Source organism: Tympanuchus pallidicinctus, unplaced genomic scaffold (genome assembly GCF_026119805.1).
Source record: "Tympanuchus pallidicinctus isolate F22 unplaced genomic scaffold, pur_lepc_1.0 scaffold21, whole genome shotgun sequence".
Classification (NCBI taxonomy): domain Eukaryota; kingdom Metazoa; phylum Chordata; class Aves; order Galliformes; family Phasianidae; genus Tympanuchus; species Tympanuchus pallidicinctus.
In genome coordinates, this window is record NW_026294733.1 from 10,030,944 (window position 1) to 10,058,325 (window position 27,382).

The following is a 27,382-nucleotide window of genomic DNA, read 5'->3' on the forward strand; positions in this document are numbered from 1 at the left end:
CACATGAGCATTTCTATAAAGTGAGACAGAGCAGGAGAGAAACAGCAATTCTACACAAACTCCTCCTGTCATCTGTCAAGCAGAATAAAAGTGCCATGGACTACAAATCACTGGGGAGACTGAGCAGGGGATGATCAGACAAAAATCCTTACTCTTAGGTTAAAACATCAAACAACAGTGTGCCCAGTAAGAAGCTCAGCATTTCTTTGTGTATTACGTATGACAATAGTCCGTAGACATTCCGTGGCTGGTTTTCACTGCTAACTTCTCCCCAGCTCATGCTAGTACCACAGTGATACCATTCAATGTTTTTGCTGCCTATTCTCTGTGACGCTTCAGTTGTTGTTACCTCCTTCCTCCCTGTGCTACTGATTCCAGATGCATCTTATGATGCCTGAACAAACACACATTGTTGAGTTTTATTCTAGGTTCAGTTTGGCTTTATGCTACAAAGAATCACTGTTCACTTCAGCAGGACACAGAATACACAAATGCTTCTCATTTTGTCCAATCACAGAATTGTAGGAGTTGGAAGGGACCTCTAGAAATCAGAGTCCAAATCTCTGCTAAAGCAGTTCCCTGCAGCAGGTTGCAGAGGCAGGCACCCAGACAGGTCCTGAATATCTCCAGAGAAAGAGACTCCACAGCCTCTCTTGGCAGCCTGCTCCAACTGCTCTGTCACTCTGACTGTAAAGAAGTTTTTCACGTGAAAAAAAAAAAATTGCTTTGCATGCATATGGTACAGTGTTGTGCATACACGCAGCCTGTAACAACCATGCACTTCACCAATTTCCACTCCAAGACACAGCTCGTGCACTTACTTATCTTTCATGAAAACATCATCTTTTATGAAAATAACCACTCTCAACCTGTTGACAGGAAGTACCCCAGTCTCCAGGTAAGTCACTCCAACAATCCCCAGCGTTGCTTATTTCTGTTGCAAATTTGCCCAACTTCAGCTTATAGAGGTCAGAATGAATGATATCTTTGCCTCCCAAATTCAGCATTCCGCATGAAAGCACACCTTTTCCTATGCAGATACTTGCTCAAATCATAAAACCATAGAAGGGCTTCATGTTAGATAATCTTTGTATTAATCCTCTTGTGACTCTGACTTGTGCAGTACTCACCTCACTGACCTTTAGGGATCTGGATATGCTGGATCACTGGGCAGAGGCAAACAGTATGAGCTTTAATAAGACCAAGTGCTGGGTCCTGCGCTTTGGCCACAACAATCCTGTGCAACACTACAAGCCTGGAGCAGAGCAGCTGGAAAGGAAAGAACCCTGGAGTGTATTAGTTGACAGCTGACTGAACATGAGGCAGCAGTCTGCCCAGGTGGCCAAGAAGGCCAACGTCATCCCAGTTTGTATCAAAAATATTGCAGTCATTAATTAATTAATTAATCAAATGTGGAGCTTGGTGGCCCTGCCTGTGGCGGGGGGTTGGAGTTTCATGATCCTTGAGGTCCTTTCAAACCTGGGCCATTCTGTGATCCCGTGAATCAGCAGGAGCAGGTGATCATACCTCCTCACTGGGCACTGGTGAGGCGGCACCTGGAGGACTGTTCAGAAGATACTGAGGCCCTGGAGTGTGTTCAGAGAAGGGCAACAAAGCTGGCGAGGGGTCTGGAGCACAAGTCTTATGGGGATTGGCTGAGGGAGCTGGGATTGTTCAGTCTGGAGAGAAAGAGGCTCAGAGGCCTTAGCAGCAAGATCCCTAAAACTCTCTTAAAGGAGGTTGTGGTAAGGTGAGTGTCAGCATCTTCTCCCAGGTTAACAGTGAGGGAAGTGCTGGCCTTAAATTGCACCAGAGGAAGTTTAAGTTTCTGAGAAAAAAATTCTTCCTAATATCCAACCTGAACCTTCCTTGCTGCAATTTGAGGCCGTTCCCCCTTGTTCTATCGCTTTGTTGTCCTTCTCCAGATTCGCTCCAGGGCCTCAATGCCTTTCTTTTGAGGGGCCCAAAACTGAACACAGCACTTGAGGTGCAGCATCACCAGAGCTGAGGCCAGAGGGGCCATCACCTCCTGCTCCTGCTGGCCGCACTATTACTGATGCAAGATTCCACTGGTGTCCTTGGCACACTGCTGGCTCACAGTCAGCACCCTCCTGAGCATCACCCCTGGATCCTCCTCCTCTGCACAGCTTCCAGACACTCTGCCCCAGGTCTGCAGAGCTGCCTGAGGTTGTTGTAGCCCAATTACAGGACCTGGCACTCAGTGCTGTTGAACGACACTCCACTGGCCTCAGCCCAGCGATCAGCCTGCCCATGTCCTCCTATCCTCATACGCATTGCCAACTTGGTGCTATCTGCAAAAGCTTCATTATGCAAAGCAAAACAAAAGTCGTAATCACTTCAAGCAGCACCTAGTCGCGGTACCTACTGAAAATCCTGGTCCTTCCAGTCAGCAAGGAGATGCCAAGGTCCAGGAAAGGCAGCCAGCGAGCACCAGCCGAGCTCCGACCGCTCACAAAATGGCGCCCCCTGCGCGCTGCCCCACGCGGACCCGTCAGCGCGAGCCTCCCGCGCGCCCCGCCCAGCGGCCGCCCCGGCGAGGAGCAGCTCGGTGCTGCCTACAGCCTCGGCCGGGCCCGCGGCTCCTCCCCGGCGTTCGGGAAGATGGCCCCGCCCGGCCAGGTCAGTGCGGCGCGACACAGCAGGGTAGAGGGAGTCGAGGGGAGCCGGCCCGATCGCCGGGGGCGGTGGCGGGGCGCGGCGAGGGGCGGAGGGCCGCGGGGTCCGGCGATGCGGGGCGGGTGGCCGGGGAGCGGAGCTGAGGAGAGCGGCTCCGCGCCTTGCGGAGCGGGGTGGGCGGCTGCTTGCCGCAGGTGTCGGGAGGTGGCGGCGGCGGGAGCGGCCGTGTCGGAACGCCCGGGCGGGTGCAGAGTGCTGCTGCCGCTGCCTCCGGGGCCGCGCGGCTACGGGTGGGTTTTCCTGCTCCCCGTGACGGTGCGTGCGAGCCGGCAGCGCTGCGCTGCTTCCTGAGGGCAGCGCTGGGCTCCGCGCCGGACTTGCGGTCCGAACGCCGCAGATAGCCGGTGCCCTGGACGTGTCCGAGGGGGGACGGCTCCAACAACGGGCAGGGAACGAGGCCTCGCAGGGCTCTGTCCGAGATGTCGAGCGTTCCTTCGGACCCGTGTGGCTCCCTGGGTTGGAGCGTCAGGAGCCATCTTAGCGTTGGGTGCTCGGACGCCGTGCAGCGCGCGGCGAGCGGTGCGAGAGCTGCTGCCGTCCCCGCGATCGGCACCGGCGTCTCCGCAGTGCTGCTCTCCCGTGGAACTGAGCGAACTTTCCGCACGGCATGTTTTTCGGTTGATAAATGAAAACGTCTGGGGGAATTTGTCAGTGTTAGCAGAGCTTTAATCGGGAACGTGAGTGGTTTGCTGCCTGTTTGCCGTGCTCCTTGAGCGCCGGCCCGCCGTGTTGCTGCGGAGCCGGGCTGCTGCTGCTTGCGGCCCGTGGTGCTGGGAGAGCTGCCGGGGCTCCTGAGGGCGGCAGCTGCGGCCACAGGCGTCTAGTTAATTTTATTTAGCTGCTTCTTGTAGTTTACAAAAGTGCGATGGCCAGAAGGAAATCAACACCGAACTTTTCTCATGAGGACTGGGATCTCAACGTTCCGCGTTGTGACCAGAAGTGCTGCTTCTTGTGGCGGTCTGCTTCTGACCCACGTCCAGCAGTCGGCACGGCGCTCCTGGGTGCTCTTCAGTGATGCCGTTGCTGTTTTCCTAGGGACGTCTTTCAGCTGTTGATAAGGATTTGAGTAACTGTTGGAAAGCAGCAGTTTCACGTGTTTTTTGTCACGGTCAGAAAGGGACATGTCGGTCTTCTGTTACTTTGAAGGAGATAGAGATGTAGTGTATAGAGCTAGCGTAGACCTTCTTCCTAGTGAAATTGCTCTGCTTAATTTCTGTTGTACTTGAGATGGTTGTATTTGCATGATTCGTGTTGTCTTTCTTGATTTCACTGAGTCAAGGAGAGCTGATGTATTTCCTCAGTGTCACACTTGAGGGGTAACTCAGAGAATCTCTGGCAATTTCCTGACAGTTCCAAGTAGTCTGGCCATACCTCTACCTTCCCTGTGAGGAGCATTATGGTAACATCATCTTGAGGCCGGGTTATTCATATGGAGCATTTCAAAGTGCTCATCAAAGTGCTCATTTCAAAGTGATCATCACTCTCAATTTCCAACAAACAACTTTTCATTGGAAATCATTCTTGTTCAAACTTGCTTAAAAAAAAAAAAAAAAAAGAAAAATCATGGTCAGTTTCCCTCATTATCCTGTGGATGAAGTGTGATCCTTGGCAGTTTTAGCGTGTCTACAAGAAGTTAATTCGTATCCTCAGCTTAGATTTCAGTGTAGCATTAACACACTAAGAGAGTACATCAAGGTGTATGTTTTTAAAATCCACTCTCAGTTCTACTTGTATAAATTATTACTTAATGAGCTCATAAAAATAATTGACTATTTTAATACAAGTTTTATGCTGGTGATTAAGCTTATATCCCAGTTTTCTCTTGGACTTTCCCTGAGCTTGTTGCTAAGGTATCTTTGTCCAGATCTGAAAATCACAGTTCAGATGACTGTGTAGGGTCTCTAACTTCTACTTGTAATGGTGTGATAATCATACATATCAAGTGCTGATGGGATTGCTCCATTTTGGACAGATGCATTGAATTTGTGCTTGAAAACTCTATTTACTGGATATCCTCGTTGCCATGCTTTAGCCTCGTAAGGCATTTGGGTTTTGTGTGTGTGTTGTATTTTATATTTTCCTTAATGTAAATGCTTGTATTTTACGAGTCTTAATTTTCTCTTTAATTGAGATGAATCATACAGTTTTAAATGAGGCAAATCTGGGATTATTACCTGCTCTTTATTTTTTTGTCTGCTTTTCCCAAAATTCTGGGGAAGGAAAAGCAGACAAACAAACAAAGGACATCTCTGTTGAATTCTGTCTGAGATGTATTTAGTCTGTTCATTCCAAATATGCTATTCCTTAAACTTTCTTCAGAGAATAAGTACAGGACTTTTATTTATTTAATTTTTTTTTAATTAAAAAGCAGGGACTCTTGCAAAGTTGTTATTAAAATTCAGAAAAAGCTTGTCAAGACCAAGAACTAGGTGTCTAAAATAGCTCAAGTTAAACAAATGCTAGATTGTACTAAATTAGATCTTCAGGTACAAAATGTAATTTTGGAAGGACCAGAAAAAGGATTTGGTTTTAAATGAAACGGATCAAATACTGCATTAAGCTCATTGGTGTTCTTTTTTCCAGCTCTTTCTAGGCCATGCTCAAATAATAAAATATTGAACACCTACCTTCTAATAACAGGACCGGATCTTGATGAAAGTTCTGTAGGCTTTGGCGAGTGGATGGATACTCAGTGTTTCTGTTCCAAAGGTTCATTTCTCCTGTGAGGCTGGCTCTAGTAGGTGTGAATTGGACACGGGACAGGGGGGTGGTTTGGTTTTTTTCCTTCTCTCTTTCACAAAATGTTCTTTTCAGCTTCGTTGTGGAGAGGAATTTTGGCTTCTCTGTTCCTGCTGTAGCTTCTGAGTTGCCCTATATTTCACTGATGTTTGCACCCACAGATGCAGACTATGTATTTTTTTCCAGATGTAGTAATGTGATGAACAATTAAAACTTTTAAAAATGAGATTTCTCAGAAGTCTTTGAAGCAGTTTAACTCAAACTGTTTACTGTTCATCTTTTCTTCTTTCTTTCTTTTTGGTTTGTTTAACATAAGTGAAGAGTCAGAATAACAGACAATTTGAACCTTACTTTGGTAGCACAGAAAATAAGATGCAGAAGCTTAATTTTCGGCATTCTCTTTGGTTTGTTGGCAAAGAAAGCCTCTTATCTTTTTGTAATTAAAATGTGGATCAACTAGAGAGCTTAGCAGAGATAACAGTTCAAATCGGTGATATGTATCTGGTTTTGTAAACTTTCAGAGGAATCCTTTGTGGGTGAAAAGTCTCCATAGAGGACTCAATTGCGTTCTTTTTCCTAACAGAATCTGGCAAAACTAGAGGTACTGAGTAGCCACCTGTATGATGGAACTATCTAGCACAGCAAATGCAAGCTGAGAACGTGGTCTTGGAGCTTATTAATAGCCCAGATTGTCTTAGCCAGTGCCAGCTTTTGTTAGAACAAAGAACTGTAAGCATCCGAAAGATGTGTTATCCATAAATGTAGTTGTGCTGGTAGAAGTCATGTAGATTTGCCAGCCACAGGCCATTAGCATCTAAGTACAATAATCATTGTGCTTTCCTTTTTTTTTTTTTTTTTAATAGATATTCTGCTTTGTAAACTATTCTAGCAAATTCAGCTTTTTGGAGGTAATCCCTGTAAGGCTGATGGATGATACATTGCATTGGAGATGACTTGGACAAAAGGGAAAGGCATCTAGCTTTCGGTTTCATTACTTCCTGAAGTTTGTAATTGAGGTGCACGTAATCTGTAGAGCCATGTATACCCAGTGTGGTGTAACCTGGTATACATAAACATTACCTGCTCTTATTCCCAGCTGTCAGCTACGATGAAGAAAAATTGTACTAAAAAAGTCTTTCAATTGTTCGTCTGTCAGCTTATAGCACTCTTTTCTCATTACCCAGTTTCATTTTTGATGTTTACCTTCATGATTAAATCTGTGTGAAGCGATAGGAGAGTTGATTCTGATTTGATGCTTCAAGCTGAGTTCAGTACTGGTGTCTGTGTTTTCCAGGTATTTCAGACACATCCTTTAAGACACTCTGAGTATATAATGTATATAATACCATACCATATAGTATATATAATACCATATAATTATTGGGTAACACCTTGGAAGAACCAACCAAACCATCATGCTTAACTAGTTTATTCAGCCATAATGTAATTGTTACAAAACCTGTTTCATAAACAGAATTCATTGTAGAAAAGTATTTAAATATTTACATTTGTCAGCGGTGTGTTGTGCCTGATCCTTTAATTAAAGTTTAATTAATGTAGAGTGTAAGTTGCTTCTGAGGAATCCAGTTTGGGTCAGTGGTTGAGCTCTGGAATGGTTATTTTACTGATGGCCTTGTGAGCTGGGGAGCCGAACAAGAGCAGCAAAGCTGTGCCTGACTATGGGAGCCCACAGTGCATTGCAGATGCTGTGCCTGGATCTGATTCCTTGTGCAACAAACTCAGCGTGAAGTAGTGCTCTAATACACCTTCTGGATCCCTGGTCTGGATGCTGGAGACACACGTAAGAGAAATTCTGTAGGCCCCAACAGCTACACAGTTTATATACGATCTTTGCATTCTTAGTTCTCCTTTCCATGTGACATGTAGTCAACTTAAGCTACATAAATAACTTAGGACTAACAACTTCAGGTACTGAATTACATGTAGGTAAAAAAATTCTTTTGTGGTTGTGTTTGAAGTCAGACTGTGTTGCTGAAACAGACTCTGAATATATATATATGTTTTTAAATTACGTAGCTTTACTCAATAGTTTGTAACACTTAGAATTTATGTTGAAGAAATCATGATTTCGTGGAATTGTCTGGTGCTTTGAGCTATTAGCTGCATCTGTAGTTTTGAGTCCTTTAATAAAGGATACTTCTTTTATGCTTTAGAAATTCTCAAATTCTAAAGGTGTTGTACTTCAAAAAAGACAAAGATATCTTTGATGCAGAGCTGAAATGGAGGCAGTTGTCTCATGGTTCTAAATCGAGTGATTTAAAAGTACACATTTCAAAACTGAAGAGCTCCACTGAATAATAAAATTACTTTTAGATGTGTGATTTTCGCCAAAAGGGATAAGATTTCTAGGATTCCGCTTCTGATTCATTTCTTTAGAATGAAGCAAAGATAATACTAAGATAGATTTTCTTAAAAGTTTTTGTTCCAGTTAAACCAAAAACTTGATAACCACCGAATATGACTTATTGACCCTGCCTTTAATTATCCTACTTTTAGATTGCATATTTTGATATGTTTCTGTAGACATCCTACACTTGAGTTCTGGCAGCAACTTGCCTGTCTAGGCTTGTAAGCAGGGCATCTCCATTACCTATTGAACAAAGGATTGACATCAGTAAGTAGTTTTTGTGGTTAATGTTTACTTACATTAGTTTCATCTAAAACTTCTTGTTATCTCAGTAACATTCAGTGGGAAGCCTATTTTTTTCTTTTTCTCTAGGTCTCTGCATTTATTAAACTTGCCCATTAAGTGGTTGCTGTGGGAGTAAGAACCGAAAGGTCACTGCGAATTCTTTAGTCATTTCTCTGCAAGTAGTTTACATATTTCTGAGTTTCTGAATTAAATTAAAATTAATTTTCAGGTTACTTCACTTCAGGTTTTTTTTTTTGAAGTTCATTTTTGAGGGCATACTTTGTCTTTATCCCACAAGATAATGAAACAATTTAGTTCATGTATGTAAAGGATCATGGAATCATCGAATGGCCTGGGTCGCAAAGGACCACAATGATCATCTATTTCAACCCCTGCTATGTGCAGGGTCGCCAGCCACCAGAGCAGGCTGCCCAGAGCCACATCCAGCTTGGCCTTGAATGCCTGCAGGGATGGGATAAAACTTGCAGGTATTGTTAGCATACCCACAAGTCGCTTATGGGTGATGTTCTTAGTGATCAGCTCTTCAGACCAGTGCTGATATTTGCAGAAGGGGCAGGCAAACACTTGCAGCATTAAGATCCTACAGTTTTCCTTGCTTTTAAGGATCTACCTTAAAGTCATTGCTGTATCCTGGAAAAGTGAGCAAGTGTGAGTGAAATGTTGAATACTGAAAGGCTTTGCATGAGAAGCATGTGGTGTTTGAGCAAATCTGCACTGTTATATTGGTTCTGTAGGTAGCAGTGCTGTGAAATGCGTAGTGGAGAAACCACTTCTAATACAGGTGTTCAGTGTTCTGTTAGATACCAATTCACTTTCATCAACTTTAATTAATGTTTTAACATCTTTTGGAATGGATTAAACTTCCTGCTAGTTACAAGTGTCTGTCAGTGAAAAGCGTGTGCGTTGGTCAAGGGAACACTCTAGATTGAATTGGGGTCTCTTGTCTGAGAAGACTTTGATATACGTTGAGCTGGTTCTGAGAGCTGCTGTTCTATCCTGAAATATTCAGTGCCCCAAATATAAGGCCATAATGAAAAATCAGTGTCATTCCTGGCAGCATTCCTTGACTTTACGGACTGTTGTCATGTGTTGTGCGGAGATGGTGTATGTGATGTGCTTTGTGTTACTAAATGCTTACCTTACCTGTATTGAGCGCTTAAACATAACTTACTCCCTGTATTAAACAGAAGACTGTAACTTTTAAAAAATCCCTCCTTAGGTTTACTGTTATTATTTTTTAAATGAAAGACGTACTGTTGATTTCAAAATCCTTTTTTTTACAGGAAGTTGCCTTCTGAACTATGTAACTTCTCAACCCAAACTGGCTCCTTTTGTCACACAAGCTCTTGTTCAAGCCATTGCTAAAGTTACCAAATTAGGATGGTTTGACATACTGAAAGACCAGCTTGTCTTCAAGACATCATTGCTGATGTGGAAGAATTCTTGCAGGTAGGAAACAGTCATGCACTTACATGTTGAGGTGACTTCATTTGAAGTGATTGACGTGTCACTAAGTTGTTTTGAGTGGAAAAAATGTGAAGAGAACTGCTTAAAACAGAAGATTGTCCTGCGTTGAAGAAGGGAGCGGCTTTGATGCGTGTGGGGATGGCTTTGGTAAGTTAACTGATGTCACACAACATTCATAGTGCTGCCATGTTGTTATTTACTGACTGACTGATTTCCAAAGCACTTTTTCACGGTATGATTAACGTGAGCCCCTGTTACTGATCTGTTCTTTTTAATGTTGTCATCTCTTTTTAAAACTGTGGTGGAGATACATTTCTGGTGTGGTGTCAGCTCCACTTACCTGATTAGGAAGCACTGCTGCTCTGCTGTGTGAAGAGTAGGCCTGTCAGATGTGTCAGGCTTTAACCTCAGCTGTGCTGAACTGTTCAGTTCTAGAACCAGTTCAAATGTAATTGCTGTCACGGACCACTGGTCAGAATGATACATTTTTAACTACTTTTTGGAATGTTTACTGTTACTGTTTTTTACTGGATTTCTGTAGGAGCAGTGAGACTTTGCCTGCACTTTAGTAGTTTTAGCGGAAATCACCCGGTACCTCGATAGCTTGGTAAAGATACAATGGCAGAGTGCAAATCTGCAAGACACATTGTTACATGGAAGATTGTTAATCAGTTCAGATTTTTTGTAGCTGTTACTTTGCCTATTTTAGTCTAGTGTTTAAGGTATTGTGAAAGTTACACATTTCAGAAAGTAATGTGGGGAATCTGGGGAGGAATGGTAACTACGCTTCCCTTTAAAACAGTTGAATGAGGCAGTAATGCTTTTGTTTTGCGTTTCCTTCCGTCTGATTTCCTCTTCTCCCACTGTGCTGGTGGAGAAGTAAACTTTTAATAAAAAAGAATAAATATATATATATAAAGAATATATATACTGTGTGTGTGTGTACATATATATACAGTATTTGAAAATTTGAGAGAATTTCTTACAAAGTCAGGGTGCACTTTGCACTGTTCACTAAGCAAATTTACACGTCAAATTTAGAGCAAGTACTGTCAGACACAGCAGGAGGTAAAGATATGGGATATACAGCATCTTCTGGGATAGAAGTTGAGAGGCAGCAATTGCACGTCGTGGCTTATTAACCAGTCTGATTTTATATATATAATGGATATGAAAATATCCTTCGTGAGCTTTTGGGGAAATAACAGATCTGTGTTAAAAGTTATTTCTGATCAGTGTTTCTGAATATCTGTGTAGGTATTAAACCTAATACTTGTGAGAAGTAGGTATCGGAGAAGTTGGAGATTATGAGATGTTTGGAGATCTACTTCTAAAGTGATCTGTTACGTACATTTGTGTCAGTGATCTTGGCAACTCAGCAAGAAAACAGGAAGTTACAGTTAATTTCTTGCCATTGAGTCTGTCATACTCGTTTTTCAGTCTGAGTTTGTTCATAGTCCTATTCAAATTAATGTAGTTTCTAAGCTACATTGGGAATGTCTAATAAAAGATAATATGCAATATCTTTTTTATTAAAAACAAACTCAAGTATAGCACTCCACCATTTTGCAGTAATTTTTATGAATCTACTGTAATTGGGTTTTGCATTTATTATTAAAATGATTGCAGTATGACTCTTCGGTGTATAGTTCATTAAAGATGGAGATTTAAATACAAAATTTAGCTGCTAAGAGATTGCTTTAGTTAAATTAAGAATTCCTGTAGCAAAGAAAATTAAGCAGTATATCTACTGGCAAATTAAATTTATATTAGAAAAAAAAAATCCCTAAACAATGGTAGCTTCAAATACTTAGAAAGTTCATCCAGTGTGAATTTGAGTGTGATTTAATATGTAAAAAAGGGTAATAGCAGGTAGGTGTGTAATCATGTTCTCAGTTCCGCCGTAGTTCACCGCACAGCTTTCCTCAGCAGTGGGAAGGGGAGGTTGCATCTTCCCATTCTGTAGATTTGTAGATCCAAGGAACATTCATACCAAATGTTAAAGAGACTTGAGCCTTCAAATGATTAGCTGCTTAATCTTATTGAAGGCAGGGCAACAGGAGAGATTTTGGCTGAGAGCTCTCTGAACTTCTTCTGACTTCTTTTGGTGTAAATGATAATGCAAAATAGATGTCAGTGAAGTTAGGCTGGTGAAAAACCAGATTGTTCGTTAGTCGAGCTTGAGTTGCTCTTCAGCATTGCCAAAATGGTGATTTGGTTGTGACAAAAATGAATTGTGGGTACCAAGGATGCTGAAGCTGTGGACTTCAAATTTGAAAGAAGACACAGGTCTTCTCATTGAGTCAGTGATAAGGCCTAGTTGCAATTGAAAAACAAATTTATTTCTTTAATAATAAATGCTTTGTAATAGCTCAGTTAAGACAGCCAGATGCAAGTTCCAGTCACTGTGAGTTTCAAAGTGTTTTGAGGAACTCACCTGCATCTGAGTGTGTGATCTAACCAGTGTTTGATACCTGCTGCTTTGCTTTCTGCACAGGTTCCTGGAGATGGAATATGTCATTAAATTCAAAGCAATGCTTTGTAGATTGTTGTGGAGAGGAGAGAATGAGGTTTGGGATAAATACCATTTCATAACTGTATTTATTTTCTCTGAGGTCTCTTTCATCCGTGCATGGCTTAATTTTTTTATGGCTTGAGTTTCATGCAGCTTGCTGTATTGGTTCTGGAAGGCTGAACAAACCTTTAGAAAACGTGTAATAGTGAATTTCTTGATTGCAGTTGATTAAACTCTCTTCAGACAGTTTTATGTTATCATACAGTTCTTACACGTTCTTTTTCCAGATCTGATTAGAGAGCTTGAACGTCTAGTTCTATTAATGTGATAGAGATGTGTGTGAAAGCCTTCTAAACAACTAGGTTTATCTCAAACTAGTAATTACTATTGACTTGAGAAATGTTGAAAAAATATTAAATAAAGCAGTGAAGTTTGAGCAATCATATCTGGGTTTCTGTTGTTTTTGTTTTTTCTTTAGGACACTGTGGACCATTGTATCATAGGAGTAATGATTCTCTCAGAACTGACTAAGGAAATAAATCTAGTAAGCACGTTTCTTTCCTTGTGCAAGGGGTGTAATTGCTGATGAAGCAGCGCATCAAATGCATCTTCCTTTCGTAAAAGTGGTGGGAGAAATATTATGTAGCTACAACCTGTTTATCTCCTCTTCCTTCCTCTTCCAAAATATGTCAGGAGACCAGAAATTCACCACCCCCTAACAGATGTGTGCCATGTGTGGAACTAATAAAGAGAACTGAATAATCGGCTCTTTTGGTTGTGTTGCTGCTAATGATTGTCCTTTTCTATCTTGACCCAAAGAAGTGCTTCAGACCTTTCCATCCAAAGGTACAACCTTGAAGGGTTTAAAAAAAAAAAAAAAGGCATTTCAGGAAGTTGTAAAGGTCTGTAGGTCTGTATTTATTGCTGAAGTTAGTTTTTATTTTTAAGTGCAAAATAATTAGCCTGCCAGGTGCACACACAGTCCAGTTGTAGCTGAGAAGGGAGCATTGTTGATTATGTCATAACTTTTCCTAGGCTGATTACTCAAGACCTTCAGCAAAACATCATAAATAGCAACCCCATTCTTGGCACCTCTTTAAAGGACATACTGGTGCTTGCGTGCTCTCTTTTAAGAGAGGTGAGGCTCTTCACAATTAAGCTTAAGTTCATAGCATCCTGATTGTCGCAGCATGAATCACTAGTATTTTCTTAATCAGGGGGTTTATGTGTGGCCCAGTGAAGCTCAAGACCTAAAAATGTTCAGTGGGAAAATGTCCATCTCCCTTCCTCCATGTCTCACTTGCTCTGCGTTTCTGTCCTCCCCGTTTGGCACAAATGGTGAACCATCTAATTCTGAATGATGTTTGAATGTCTTCCCTTTGTTCCTTTTTATTTTCTCAGCTTCATGTAGTTTAAACTGTGATCAAAGCTGGAATTTGTTTTTTTTAATCAATTAAAGCTTTCCACAGCAGCCGAAGTGGCGCCATGAGGAACCATTCTACTTGAGCTCAATCAACTCAGTGCTTTTGAGAGGAGCTCGTTGTTGAAGTGTTACCTGGCTCCAGTTCTTTAACTCCTTTGGGAGGAGTGCTGATTTGTTCACTTTTTCTGAGAATCCAGCAAGTTGGGTGTTGACATTTGGACACTGGATTTCATGCTGTGAATTTAAATGCAGGTGCCGTGATGGTATGTCAGTAGGTAATGGTAATGGGGACTTTTTAGAAGGGTATGACACTCAAGGCTCAGACAACTGATTAAGGTACTGCTGTAAAAAGCAAGGAAAATTGTCTTGGTTTAAATTTCTTTCAGTTTGTTGTAGGCAGACTAGTGTATTTTACCTCATTCTTGCAGTAGGTTTAAATGGTGCACGTGATCAGCTACCAGTACTCAGCTGAGGGGCAGTTTTTTAACACATATAACAGTGTGTGAGTCCTTACTTCTAAAGCGGTGTGCTATGCTGATGGAGAAATCATATGCCATTTAAAAGAGGAACTAGATATTTTTGCAAGAACATGCCATCTTCTTGGATACAGTAAATGCCATTACACATGGAAACAGTAAATGTGTTTATGGGAACTTTCTAGCTTCTTTCAAGTTCAGCTGGTCTGCAGGTGCCTTTGTAGCCTCTGCCATGTGAAGAGGCTTGTCGGAGTGACATCCCGTGCAGCTATTGGGACAGAAGTGTATGAAAACTATAATTGGCATCTTTATAGTTTAGCATAGAAAGCTGATTTTAGAAATATTTATCAGCATCTATAGCACATTGAAAAACACGCTCAGATAATAATTAAAGAATCATTAAAATAATTGCAGCCTATTGCTTGCAAGAGCCTAGAAGTTAGGAGAGGAGTGGCAGCAAAATGGTTGATATCAAAGCCAAGTGAATTTAATGTCAGTACTGATCTCATGCAATAGTTGTTACAGAGTTAATGAGGCGTCTAATGACAGTTAATGCTGATTCCTGTTATCTTTGTTTTGTTGATCAGCTTGAAGGTGAGACTTGGAATTCAAGTAAACGGCAGATGATTACGATACAAAGTTGTTGCATTTCTTGTACAGTTTTTCTAACAAAACGTGTCCTTACAGCATTAAGGAACCATGTCAGTGACTGGTGAATTTGAGGTTTGTTTTTGATGCCTTTGTATTGTGCTTGTAATTTCGAAGCAGTAACTTTCTTTAAGATAAAACATTAAATTTTCATTATTACAGTGAGAAATAAATAAAAATGTATTCTTGCTGTGTGTTCAGTGTAGATTTCTGAATCCCAAGAGCTTGTTTTACTTAACAAGTACCTTTTTATTCTGACAGTACAGATGCATTATATTTGCATTGTTACTGCAACAGAGACAGCTGTTTACTACTGTAAATAGCTGAATTCAGATTACATTCAGACTGTTCATTTTATTTTATTTTTTTTTAATGTGAGACTTTTCTAGACATAGCAAAGGAATAGTGTGAGTATATTAAGTGAAATCGTGTTGTTTAGCAGGTTGGACAATCGTAGGCATTGAACTGAAAGATCACCGATTGCTGACACAATCCTTTCCCATACAATGTATATGGTAGATGCTCCACGCTGGTCTGGAGTAACCACAAAGCATGAAACCTTACAGTTTGATTTTTGCAATGAGCATTAGCAGTATTTTAGCAGGCTTTATCACTGACGTGCCCTGTCTTATCTGTAAGTACTTAAAATTTTTATTTCACTGACTTTTAACAGTTGTTTATAAGGCTGAAAGCTTTAGCTTGACATGAATGATGTACCTCAGGTGGTAGTAGTAATTTTTCCCTTGTCTTTAAGGATAACTCCATGTCTTATATTTGAAGGATTCCTTTTTTTTTTCTCTTAGTGTGTGGTCTCTTGCTGTGAACTTTGAAGTTTCTTTTCAAAATTGTTTTCAAAACATGTTCTATGCAGGTCACCTGACAAGGTGATTCCTTGGCCAAACCTTTGACCCTTTGCGATCGATGGCAACGAAGTCTAGCAGTGCATCTGTTGAAGCTTGTACTAAATTGTCAATTTTGATTTCATTGGAAACTCAGCTAATGAATCTGCAGATGACCTATGCACTGTGCAGATTCCAGGAAGCTGGAGAAGAAGTAAGGAAGAATTGCATTGCTAGTAGTTGTAAGCATTCTATACCCACTGTATTGTGTAACTTCTTTTGTCACAATACTTGTACATAGAGAATATTTGCTATGTGTGGCTTTCTTGCTGATGAGTTATTAGGAAATGTTTTACTATTTGTGTTAAGCTTTTCCTATTATTACTTCTACAGACAAATAATGAGTGTGGTCTATAAGTAGGTATTCTCAGTAAATGAGATTAACTAAAGACTGAACACTGTTCTCATCCCTCAGATAAGAACACCTTGAAGAGGTACAGCACTTGTAGCATGTCTAATTTATTGCCTCTTCTTCCTGCTGAGAAAATCATGTATTAAATGTGGTTGTTTGCACTAGAATATGAATTCATTAATGAAGGCAGCAGGAGTGTTATGTTCTGGTTTTTAGACTCTAAAGCTTTGACTTCACAAAATTGCACACTGCAGATGGCAATGTAGTATGGATACATCCAAGTTAGCTCATTACCTGGGGTAATGAAAGCAGTTTAGCACTAGCAACAGGGAGCTCTTTGTGAGCTAATTTGTCTTTCTTCCTGCCAAATGATCCTGTTTGGAAGTCTGCTTTACTTCTGACAAAGCTTCTACGTTGTCTCCCTGAACCAAGATTGGAGGTTTAAATGTGTTTTACTTAGAACCACGGACAAAGCTGTGTTGGAAGGGACCTCCGGGAATCATCCAGTCTGACTCCTGGCTTCACGCAGCATCACCCACATGCTGTGTCTGAGAGTGGCGTCCAGATGATCCTTGGGCTCCGGCAGCTTGGGGTCGTGCCCACTGCCCCGGGCAGCCTGTGCCATGCCCACCACCCTCTGGTGCAGACCCTTTCCATAACCCCTACCAGACCCTCCCCCAACACATCTCCATGCCATTTCTGGGGTGCAGACAGCAGAGCTCAGTGCTGCCTTCTGCTCCCTCCTTGCTCTGGGCTGAAAAAACAAGGGACCTCAGCCACTCTTCCTGTGTCTTGCCTGCCAGCTTTTCCCCATCTTTGCTGCCCTGCTTGTATAACGTGACACTGTAGTGTTTGATACTACTTTTGATTTCAACTGTATTATTCTTCATCAATTTCCATTCCTTTTAACTTAATGTACTGTAGGCTTTTGTCACAGCATGAGGCATATTAGATATGTGTGCCAAGCAGGGAAATAGTGATGAAAGGCTGAATTTGTTCAAGTAACTGTAATTGGCTACGAGACTTTTTCAAGATTTTACATAGAAGGATTTCCCTTTTCCTGATTCAATGCAAACAGTGTATAAGCATATTAACTTGTATTTTTTGCCTGTAGAAATATAGTGCTTATAAACGGAACAACTTCAAATGTTACATCTCTTGTGGGGCTGCATAATGGTGAATTGTCAGTGCTCTTCTTTCTACGCTGTTTTTACTTCTTCATGAAAGAAAGTAGTGCTATAGTTCGCTTGATACGCTTCCATGATGACCTGCTAATTCAGTCTTTAAAGTTTTCTTTTCTGTGAGAGGCTACCAAAATATATGTTTGCAGACTCTAGCGTAGTCTGTGGACCTTTAGCTGAAGACTTGCCTTTGCTTACATATGCCTCAAACTAATCCTTCTTGCCTGGTGCCTGTTTTAGTGTTCTGCTGTAGCAACCCAAAGACATCACGTGATGGTTACCTACGTATGGTACAGAACAGCTTTCTGCAGGCAACTGAGAGTGTTCTGCATCGTGTGTGGTTTCAGGGAAATATTCTTTGAGCTGTAGGACAGATGCAATACAGAGAGAATGGTGTTTTGTGTGATATTGTGCAATGAATATTCAGTGTTTTTGTGAATAATAAAGATGATTCTGTTAAATATACTTAGTTATTGCTGGCAGAAAATAATAAAACCTACTTATCTTTTCCTTTAGCCTTCCTGGAGCCAAAGACCTTGGGCCTGTTTTTTGATTTGTGTCATTGCCTTCCACCAATGTTGGCTCGGTTAGTAAGTGACACAAGATTTACACTAAAATAATGACAGTAGTCTTTTTTCTTTTTTACATTTATACTGTGTTCAGATGACAAGTGTTTCATTCTGTGCATGAACATATAAATTATGAGTCCCACAAGCACTGATTCAGCGCCCAGTCACAATGTCTTCTTTGAACTTTGGCCTTAGTTCTCATTTCTAAATTTGAAAGTGTTCAAAACCCATGAATTTCAGCATGACTCTGCCACGTACAGAGCATCCACCTAATTATTTTGATGAAGTTGTAACCTATTGCAAAAGAGAATTTTAAAACTGAGCCGTAATTGTTCACAATGATCTTCTGGACATTGCTGAAGGAATAATCTTCAGGTACTGAATGTGCTACAGACACAGTAGATTCGTTTGATTCAAGGAGTAAGATAATAAATATATATATACACATATTATTTTTTTTCCAGAATAATATATTATTCTTACATTTATTTTGTTCTTTCTTTTCCTGCTTAGTTCAGTTTGCTTCTACAAGGAGATCTTTATTCAGCAATCCAGAACGTGCCAGGTATCTTGGTAATCTAATCAAAGGAGCGAAACAAATACTTGAAAATCCACAGGTATCTGTCTGTCTATTTGTGATTCTGTTTATTTGGAATGCTGAAACAGCTGTGGGCTTGTTTTTGCCTGTCACATTTGTCATTCATTTACTGTATCTATCAAAACCACTTTCAGCCTGCCATCTGTTTGCTTTGCTTTACTATTCAAAATAAAGCAGAAATGCTGTGCAAATGAAATTGTCACCTGATCAGCCACAGCGCTCATAAAAATTCTACTAAATTAAACTGTTAGCTTTTTAAAAACTTGCTCCTTTGAATTTAGGGTTTATCTGATCCCTTGAATTCTGTCGGTTCTTGGCTCAGCTGATGACAAACCATCAACTAGGAGAGTTAGTGACAGATTACCCAGAAGTTATCCAGCTCATAGCAAACTGTACTGTTAATGGCCTACAGGTAGGAACGCATACTGAAGTTTTCTGTTCTGTTCTACTTTTGAAAGACAGAGAAGTTGATCCCGATTTGCTTTGTTGATTTAGGTGTTTTTTGAGGATGTGGTGAGCCTTGATTTGACATAGAAATGTATTATTAGTGATGCAACATCACACAGATGCAATATCACATAGAAGTATATATTAGTGATGTTACTTCTAAAATCTTTGCAGCTGGTTCCCATTATGCCTACGGAGTTCTGTAATGGGACTAGGTTTAAAGGAGGAATAGATGACTGAAATAGGACCTAGATGTTAATCCTCCAGCTCTAGTCCTTACCCTAAAAAAAAAAAGGCAAACTAGACCCTCTGTCCAGGTCTAAAATGCTTGAACCTGTACTCCCTTTTGAACATAGTGCCTACACTGACTAGATGCTCGAAGCTCTGGTTTTGCATCTTTGCATCTCTAAATTTTTGTGTACATACATAAATAAACGTGTATATGTATATGTACAGTTGCCTATATGCTAAGCTGCTAAGTTGGATTCAGAAACTGGGTGAAATAGAGTCTAAATTTGTGAGGGGTCCCTGCATACCTGTGAAAGATGTAGAGGAAAGACCTGATCCTGGAAGACAGGATCAAGATTCTCACACTTCTTAAAAATCTTACAGATTTTTTTGGGTGTGCCCACTGTTTGAGTAACACTGTGATTGTTAATTTACTGTTTCCTTTGGAAGCTTTCTCTGTTCTTCGTTACAGCAGTGGAAGATAATACCCAGGAGTAGGGTGCTGCTCCTGTAGGCCAGAGTGTCAGTGGGTAGCACACTGCAGTAAGTGTGAGCGTGGTCTGTGGTGTGTTCCATAACATCTCAATTCTGACAGGGTCCTTCAGTATTTAGGTGAGTGAATAAAACTGCTCAAGATAAAAGCATTGTATTTCACAAGTAAAATTTCACTCTGGGGTGCTCTAACAGATGTTTTGGTTTCTTACAGCACTGGGAGTTTGCTCCAAATAGCGTTTGTTATTTGGTAACTCTGTGGCAAAGAATGGAGGCATCTGTACCTTTTGTGAAAACAGCAGAACTCTGCCTCTTAGATCCGTGTGCACCTGAGATAACAAAAGCTTATATTACCTCCAGACTGGAGTGTGTTCCTGCAGTAGTAAGGTAAATTTGTAATTGCAACTGTTGGAACTGTAACACAGAATGTTTAATTTTCAGTTGTATCAGTTTGTTACATTTCGGTTACGTTTAAAACTCTGATTCTGATTACCAGGGCAGTATCTTACTTGGTTGACACCATTTACTCTGCTTACTAAATCCAGGTCAATATCAAATGTTGGTTCTAGTTCTTATTCCTCTTGCAGTCTCTTCTGTTCTTAAAAAAGCCTTTTTTTCCTTCTATGCACATTGCTCTGAAAGTAATGCCTTCTGTTTATTTCCATGGAAACTACAACAGAGAGCTGAAGAGCACATTAGCATTATTTGATAGAGAAAATTCTCAGTTAGTAAACACTGTTTTGGAGCCTAGTACCCACCGTTTGCTCTGCATTTTTGCCAGCAGTGAACAAGAGCTGCTTGGTGTCCTTTTAAAGATCCGCACCAGTGGAGGTCTTCCACTGTTTCACATCTGCTATGATGGTGGTGTTGCTAAGAAAATGTTGCCTAAAGAGTCCATCTTTCATGAGTTCTAACAGATGCAAGTCAGAAGGCACCACGTCTGGACTGTACAGTGGTTGTGGCAGGACTTAGAAGCCACGGTTGGCAATGGGCTGCATGTTCTTCAGACTGGTATGGGGCTTGGCATTATCATGCTGCAGGAGAAAGGTCATGATCTTCTGCATGAGTCTGGAAGTTTGAGCCTTCCTCTTAGTCTGTGTCACACTGCACCAGTCAGAATTGATGGTTTGCCCAGTTTCCAGCAAGTTCAGACTCATCACCCATTTCCTGTCCCAAAGACTGAGCACATCTCTTTACCTCCTGAGGGGGCATTTTGAATTTTTTCTTGAATGGGAAATTTGTGTCTCGTCACCCTATGGGCTGCGGTTTTGGCACCAACTGGTAGTGACATGACATCTCCTCACTGGTAATGCTGTGTGATCCAGGAAACTGTCCTGTTCAGATTTCTGAAAGGATTTAGTTTTTTGAGGGCTTTCATGGATACCTGTTAATGAGATACTGCAGGACTGCGGAATAAGCCACATCTGCTTTTCTTTCTCAGTTTTCTTTTGCTGGGGTATATTTGGTCTGCTTGTATGAGGAAGTACATTCAGTTTCACCATTGTTATCCTTTTGTCTCAACTTGGCCAAAATCTCATGCATGCATCTCTTCTCATCTCATTTTTTAGTGGCTAAGCTGCTGTTGGTATTACCTGCGTGAGGTACGTTAAAGGTTCCTGATGACTCAAAGTTGTGTGCCTCCAGCACTCCAAAGCTAGAAACAGGAAGAAGCAGCAGCTTGGTGTATATGCAGTTTGTTTTCTTGTGCCATGTCTCAGGCAGATTAAACTTCCTTGACATTTTAAGTCATATTTTCTGTTCTGCTTTTCTGCACTCTGTGTTGTTCTTAAGACAGTCCTGACATTGCTGTGAGCATGTAACCTCCTGCTGCTCTAACTGATGCATCTTTCTGACGTTGTCGTACTTTCTTTTGTGATGAAGATCCTGTTATGGCATTTCAGTAGACAGCTGTATCAAATGTAGTCTTTGATAGTAAGTGTCTAGACAGTTCTTGAGAAACACGGGATGTCTGGGAGCTGATCTGTCAAGAATTCTGTTTGCTCCAAGGACGTTAATTGGTATCTTTGTCAGTAGGTCTTGCTTTCTGCAGTGATCATTTTCCTTACAAGCCAGTATGGGTGATAATATCACCCTTCATTAAGGAGGTTATACATTCAGAGAAGGATGCCCAGCTGTTCTGTATCTTTCAAAATTGAGGTGTTAGCACTGGGCACATTAATATGTCCACGTGCAGAGGAAACCAGCCAAAGAGAAGATACCTCCATCCATACTATGAGTAAACCTTTCAATACCAAGGAGATGTGTTCTGCCTGGAAAGAAGTAATTTCCTTCTACAGTGCTCCACGGTCAGTGTGCTCACTGATTTGATTGCCTTTCTACCTGAAGTAGAGCCCAAGCACCGAGATTTCAGCTTTCTTTGCTGTTTCTTTTGGGTTTTAAAGTTCAGTGTAGACTTTTATTTTCACAGCCTGCTTGTCTGATTGACTCCTGAGCTCTGTGTTCACCTTGCAGTCATGCTTACATTCCTTTACAAAAAATAGGATGCTTTATCTGTACCCAGTGAAACGTTTCTGAAGACTCTACAGATTGTTCATTGCCTGCACAGCAGCAGCTTAACCTGCTGATGGGTAAACTTCTCCTACTGTGATTTGTGTAATAAGTACAGTTATACTTCACAGGAAGAGCTATTGCTCTTTTTGTTAGAGGTATTTCTTGTAGAAGAACCCATAATAAACATTTATAAAGCAACTGCATGAAATTTTACTGAAACTTCTTGGCTTTGATATCATGGTCTTGTACTTAACTTGATGGATGTGCAGAATCCCCTTCTGCTGCGTATTCCATTCTTTCCCACAGTCATCCTGTGAGAAATATGCTGCCTGTATATTCAGGCATAGGCACAAAGGACCTCAGATTTTCAGGATTTACCTTTGTGTTCATACTGCCGATCTCATCTCCTATCTGCCTTGTAGTTCTTTGCATTTTAAGCTGTACATTAAGAGGGTAGCACAAATAGAATACTGTTCTGATGGGTGGGGAGGGGTATGTGTGTATTTAAAATGAGGGCTTACATCTGTCTGTTGTGTACACCAGGTGCTATGGCTTTTATATACAGCTCAGCATTTCAGTGACAGTTGGGCAAGATCCAGATGGGAAAGCGAAGAAGGAGCTTTCAGGCAATGTGATTAAGTGGTTACTTTTTATTTCTATTCTAGAGATGGCCTGGAAGATTCACTGCATGATATAGCTACAGTTTTCCAACAACTGGAGCAACTATGCAGTTAGCAGGTGTGGATGTGAAAAGATCTGTGCACTTCTTGGACAGTTGTTTGACCAAAATGCCCAAAACTACCGAAAACTATTGCACTCCTCTAGTAGGAATCCATTAGAAGTCACAGTCCAGGAAGGTCAGTATTTAATGTTTAGATTGTTTTATGTGCAGTATAAATATCCTTGCATATGAAAGATTTATGACTTTACAATGATCTTATGGCAGATGCCTCTCCATCTTTTCTGGAACTAGAAATTCATGTTCCAAGTGACCTTGCACCACATTTTCGCTGGTTGTCTTTATGTTGAATAGATAGATGGATGGTTGATACCTTTAATATCTTGTTACATCTTTAAAGTATAGACATGAGAGCTCTAAAAACTCTTTAAATTTCTGAACATCAACCTATCAGTGCCCCAGATGCCTAATAGGAGCCAGCTGCTATTTGAGCATTTTCTGGAATTGAAGATCTTAACATTTTTCTTCCTGCATTTATCCATCTGTAAAAACTAAATTTACTTTTAAAACTTTAGCTTACATTAAACAATTCTGTTAAGATGAATTACCAGACTTCTAAGAAACCCAATTCTTACTGCGTAAGTTGTAAAAGTAAGTAGTACTTCTGATGTATTTTTGGGTACCTATTTCAGAGCTCTGTATCTCACCTAACTTAACTTTACAACTACTGGCTCTTTCTTGATGAATTATCTTACATGTGTTGCATCTTTACACGGATAAATGGTGTTGTTTTGACAAGGTGAGACAGCTTACTTGTTACACTGCTGTTTCTTTGCAGGCTTTTAAATATTTATGATATGTTTTGCTGTTCTTCCTTTGACAATTCAAATTCCTTCTATGTAGGACCTATTTTTTCATTGATGCATATAAAACCTTTCACTTACCTGATTTTATTTATTCCACTTTCTCCCATGCACCCAGCAACTTCTGTGTGGGAGAACTTCCACTGACTGACCTGATTTCATTGACTAGCTGCAGTCTGAGTTTGCACTGCATTACCCAATAAGGGGGACCAGAGGGATGGAATGAGTTGGAATCCTTCAGTGTTGGTGCTCTGGGGACTGTGCCTCTATGCATTAGGAAATACTTGATGCAGTTTAAATTTTGTGTTTCTTTTGTGTAAACAGAACACTTGTGCTCACGGAGAACAATAGCTGCTCCATCCCTTAGACATATGTAGTTAAATTTAGATGTTTAATGGCTTTTAATGTTGCAAAATAAGTTAATACCATATTAAGATCCCATTTTATTATACTGTCTTGCTCTCAGTATCAATAGTGATTTGGTCACGGTTTACTAAAACATAATCCCCAAGAAATGGGTCATTAGCAGTTGTTAATGATTACTCGTGATCTGTGGTAATGACTCATTTCTTTGGGATTATTGCTGTTATAAACCATAATTACAGATTATTACTGCAATAATTATTTTCTAAAAGAAAAGATGTTGTCTGCCTAGGTAGCTACAAAAGCAAATGCATTTTAAGTACTGAGGGTCTAAAAGAGGGAAAGAAGTTAAAACCTTTTAATTGTTGTTGCGAGAAGAGGGCGTCTTATCGTGTAACCAAACGCAAGCTGCTGCCATTTGCAAGAGGATGTGATGTGGGTTTTTATTTTGAAAAAGATTATTGGGCAAAGTGATTGTTATGGTGTTTGAAGAGGCTTCATAGTTTGTGATACTATCTTCAAAGTGCTATTCTTTAGTAGCTGTTAATGCTGATTTAATTTGAGCTCTAATTGTTCTCTCAGACGCTTCAGCTGCTCAGTATTTAGTTAGTGATGGTGTTAATCTCTCCATGTCTTAGATTAACAGCTGTTTGTACTGCAATCTATGATGTGTGTTTGATGAAGTTTCGCTTGGAAATGTTGTATTTTATGTTGGTTGTGGGTCCGTGGTGTCAACTGCTCTTACAGATAATAATTATTTGGAAATGGAACAGCAAAAATGCAAGAAGATGGTTACAAGTTTTCATCACATCTCATCTTAAAAGTTGACACTTTTCTGTTTTCAGATCTTGTTGTGTATGTATTTCTGTGGTAATTTAAAAAAAAAAGAACTGAGATTTAAGATAAGCCCAAACTTGTCTTGAAATGGTCTGCGTTATTCCATATTCAGCATTATCTTTTACTGTATATTTGATCCCCCCCCCATCTTTGTTATGTCATGAGGTTTTCTTGTGCCTGCAGCACTTAGATGTATGGAATGCACTGTACCATAGGTATGACTGAAGCACAATCACTATGTTGAATTGTCATGTGATAAACCATGTTCAGGTCGTAAGGATACTGGAATGTCTCAGAGCTGTTAATGGTTCCTCACTGAAAGAGCTTGGGAAGCAGAGCATTCATTGCTTTCTCATTTCTGGATTTTTCCAAAATACAACCATGCTTAATGCGAGGAAATTGGGTAATATTTGATGTTGTGTGAATGGAGAGTAGTTTATCAGAGAACGTGAAACAGACTTGATACAAAACCTCAGAGATTTTGACAGGTACTGTTCTTATAGCAGTCCCCGCTTGTACGTAGAAATATTCAAGATAGAATGTTGGTTTAAAGCTGTGATGTGACCTCATTTGTTTATCTGTAATTTTTTGCTTATGTTAAACTTCAAAATGTGTTCTGAGGACTTCAAACTTTATTAATCAGTGTGCTGTATTCACTCTTGTAAGTTATGCTGTCATCGCTTGGTAAAATCCTAGTGATGGCGGTAAGAGATCTGGCTTATGTAAATCTCACACTTAGTGAGAACCCTTATTTCTAACTTGATGTAACCTGCATGGAAACTGTTCCAATTCATTTGTTATCACAGTCTTAGCTGTGTTGTTGTTTTTAATTTTGTTGGAATTCATTACAAAGTACCTTTTGCCAGATGAAGATGGAGTCTAAAAGTAGCTTTAGTGTTCTGTTGTCTCTGTGCATTTCAGTTGAGGAAGGAGTCTTTAGAGGTCCTAAAATATGTACAGATTTGTATGTTAGTTTGCCATTTGGATCTTAGCTTTGACACTGCTCTGCTGAGAGAGGATGCTGTTAGGTACTGGATTCACAGCTTAAAAAGCTGAAGCAGGAATCTGCTTGGCTTCTGTAGGTAGAAGTAGGTCAAAGATCATAGAAGTATGACACCCTAACTTGCCAGAGAGGTTAAAATAATCCAGACTTTGCAGTGTGGTAGTGAGCGTCCAGCAGAGCAGAGGCCAAAATAATTCTTTGTTTGATGTTTGTAAACTTGGATTCCATACTTAGAAAGCTGGATTTCAGTATTTAGCATCTTTATGGTCTGTGCTAAATACATAAGCTGAAGGATCTGCAGGATCAGAAAGAATGATGGGGTAGTATGAAGCAGAGACTTCTGGAAGTACGTGGTGGTTTAGAACTTCTTTTCATTAAGAATATGCTTGACTTAAGAAAATAAAGTTTTTCTTTTGTACAAATGATTTTTCACATTCAAAACAAGACTTTAGATATTAGTTGGACGTTACAAGTAATTATTTTAAATAGAGCAAAGAAAGTAAGCAGACTAGAAAGTCTCAACTGTTTCATAATGCTGTTAAGTAGATTCAGCTGCACCACAGTTGTATTCTGTGAAATAATTTGTAGCTGTGAAGATACTAGATTAATTATATGTCTTATCTTGAGCATGGTGAATTTGTTTTTTGAGTTTGTATGTGATTTGTATTTTAAGTTGGTTCTGTGCTGTTTTGTATATAAATGCATCCAGTTTAGTAAGCTGTTGTAGTTTATCTGTCAGTTCTCTTCAGAATGTTGGTTGAGTTCTCTGGGTAGGGTTTAAGTCTGAGAAGATAAGAAACTTAACCATTCTCTTGAGAGCATTCTATGGTCTATGATACCTTAAGAAAGCTCTGATGCCTTATGGAAGTGTATTGTACTACCATAATGGCTTGTCATCACTAACTGTTCTTTTCTTTTTAATGTTAGGACGTCTGGCACGGCGTGGGGGGAAGAGTAATGTACACTAGCTCTGTTGAACATGATGCTATGGATGGAGAATTAACCAGTCAGTAAGTATTGCTTAATTTTATTTCTGTTTTTATAATGTTTTAGTATCGACTGGTATTCACATCAATTAGTATTTGAACTCAACTGTCTCAATCCATTGTTTGGTTGGTGAGTGTTCCAGAATTGTGTGTTTCTGTGCAGTGCAGCCATTGCAGTGACTGTGATCTTTCCTCTGTCACCATCTTGAGTAGTGAAGGGGTCAGTAAGGCTGCTATCATGTCAAAGTTCTGCTGAAGAAGAATGGAAGAAGCCTAAAGGCAAACATGTCTCTTGCCATACTCAGTGTTGAGATATGATTGGATAGCTACTGGATATTTCTGTTGTTATATTCCTATAGGAGTATTAATTTTATTGATTGTGAGCTGTGGTTACTATTTTCTGTGCCGTTTCCTTCCTGCTAATTGAGAGTCTTGCAAGCAAAGGGGTATAGAGGAGCTGCTAGTCAACCACTGAAAGCTTGGGTGACTTTTAGACTAGAACTAGGAATAAAGAGGCAGCTTTAGATTTAAAATGTGTGTGCTGTAGTCCCTATTGTGCAAACTTTGAGGTTAAGGAGTATGCTAGGGAGTATAGCAAATTACATACATACTCTGTGGCAGGTAGAAAGGATGTGACACGCTTGATCCTTGTTTACACCCATTGTTACCTATGTTACACCAGGAGCATATGAGAAATGGCATGCATCGTTGATCCTGATATTTACACCAGCTAGC

The 27,382-nt window shown here is 40.3% G+C and overlaps 2 long non-coding RNA genes across 10 annotated transcripts in view; one reads left to right on the forward strand and one right to left on the reverse strand.

Annotated features, from left to right (window-relative positions):
- Window positions 1-2,495, reverse strand: part of LOC128081578 (uncharacterized) — a 42,342-nt gene extending 39,847 nt beyond the window's left edge. For 2 of the 6 annotated variants that reach the window (XR_008207256.1, XR_008207255.1), the window contains exon 1: window positions 2,387-2,495. This is a non-coding gene — a long non-coding RNA (uncharacterized LOC128081578). The remainder of the gene's footprint in view (window positions 1-2,386) is intronic. The other 4 variants (XR_008207260.1, XR_008207258.1, XR_008207257.1 and 1 more) reach the window with 3 other exon arrangements.
- A 12-nt stretch (window positions 2,496-2,507) lies between these two features.
- On the forward strand, window positions 2,508-26,606 carry LOC128081577 (uncharacterized). Of its 4 annotated transcripts, none has more exons than XR_008207251.1 (12): window positions 2,508-2,640; window positions 9,394-9,559; window positions 12,571-12,636; window positions 13,128-15,273; window positions 15,511-15,720; window positions 17,588-17,657; window positions 18,154-18,257; window positions 18,520-18,650; window positions 19,386-19,525; window positions 19,620-19,792; window positions 22,582-22,773; window positions 26,589-26,606. It is a non-coding gene; the product is annotated as an uncharacterized LOC128081577 (long non-coding RNA). The 4 variants fall into 4 exon arrangements; XR_008207253.1 differs by lacking the exon at window positions 13,128-15,273 and adding an exon at window positions 12,786-12,938 and having other exon boundaries at window positions 2,509-2,640; window positions 9,394-9,724; XR_008207252.1 differs by lacking the exon at window positions 13,128-15,273 and adding an exon at window positions 12,786-12,938 and having other exon boundaries at window positions 2,509-2,640.
- Window positions 26,607-27,382: the final 776 nt, after the last annotated feature.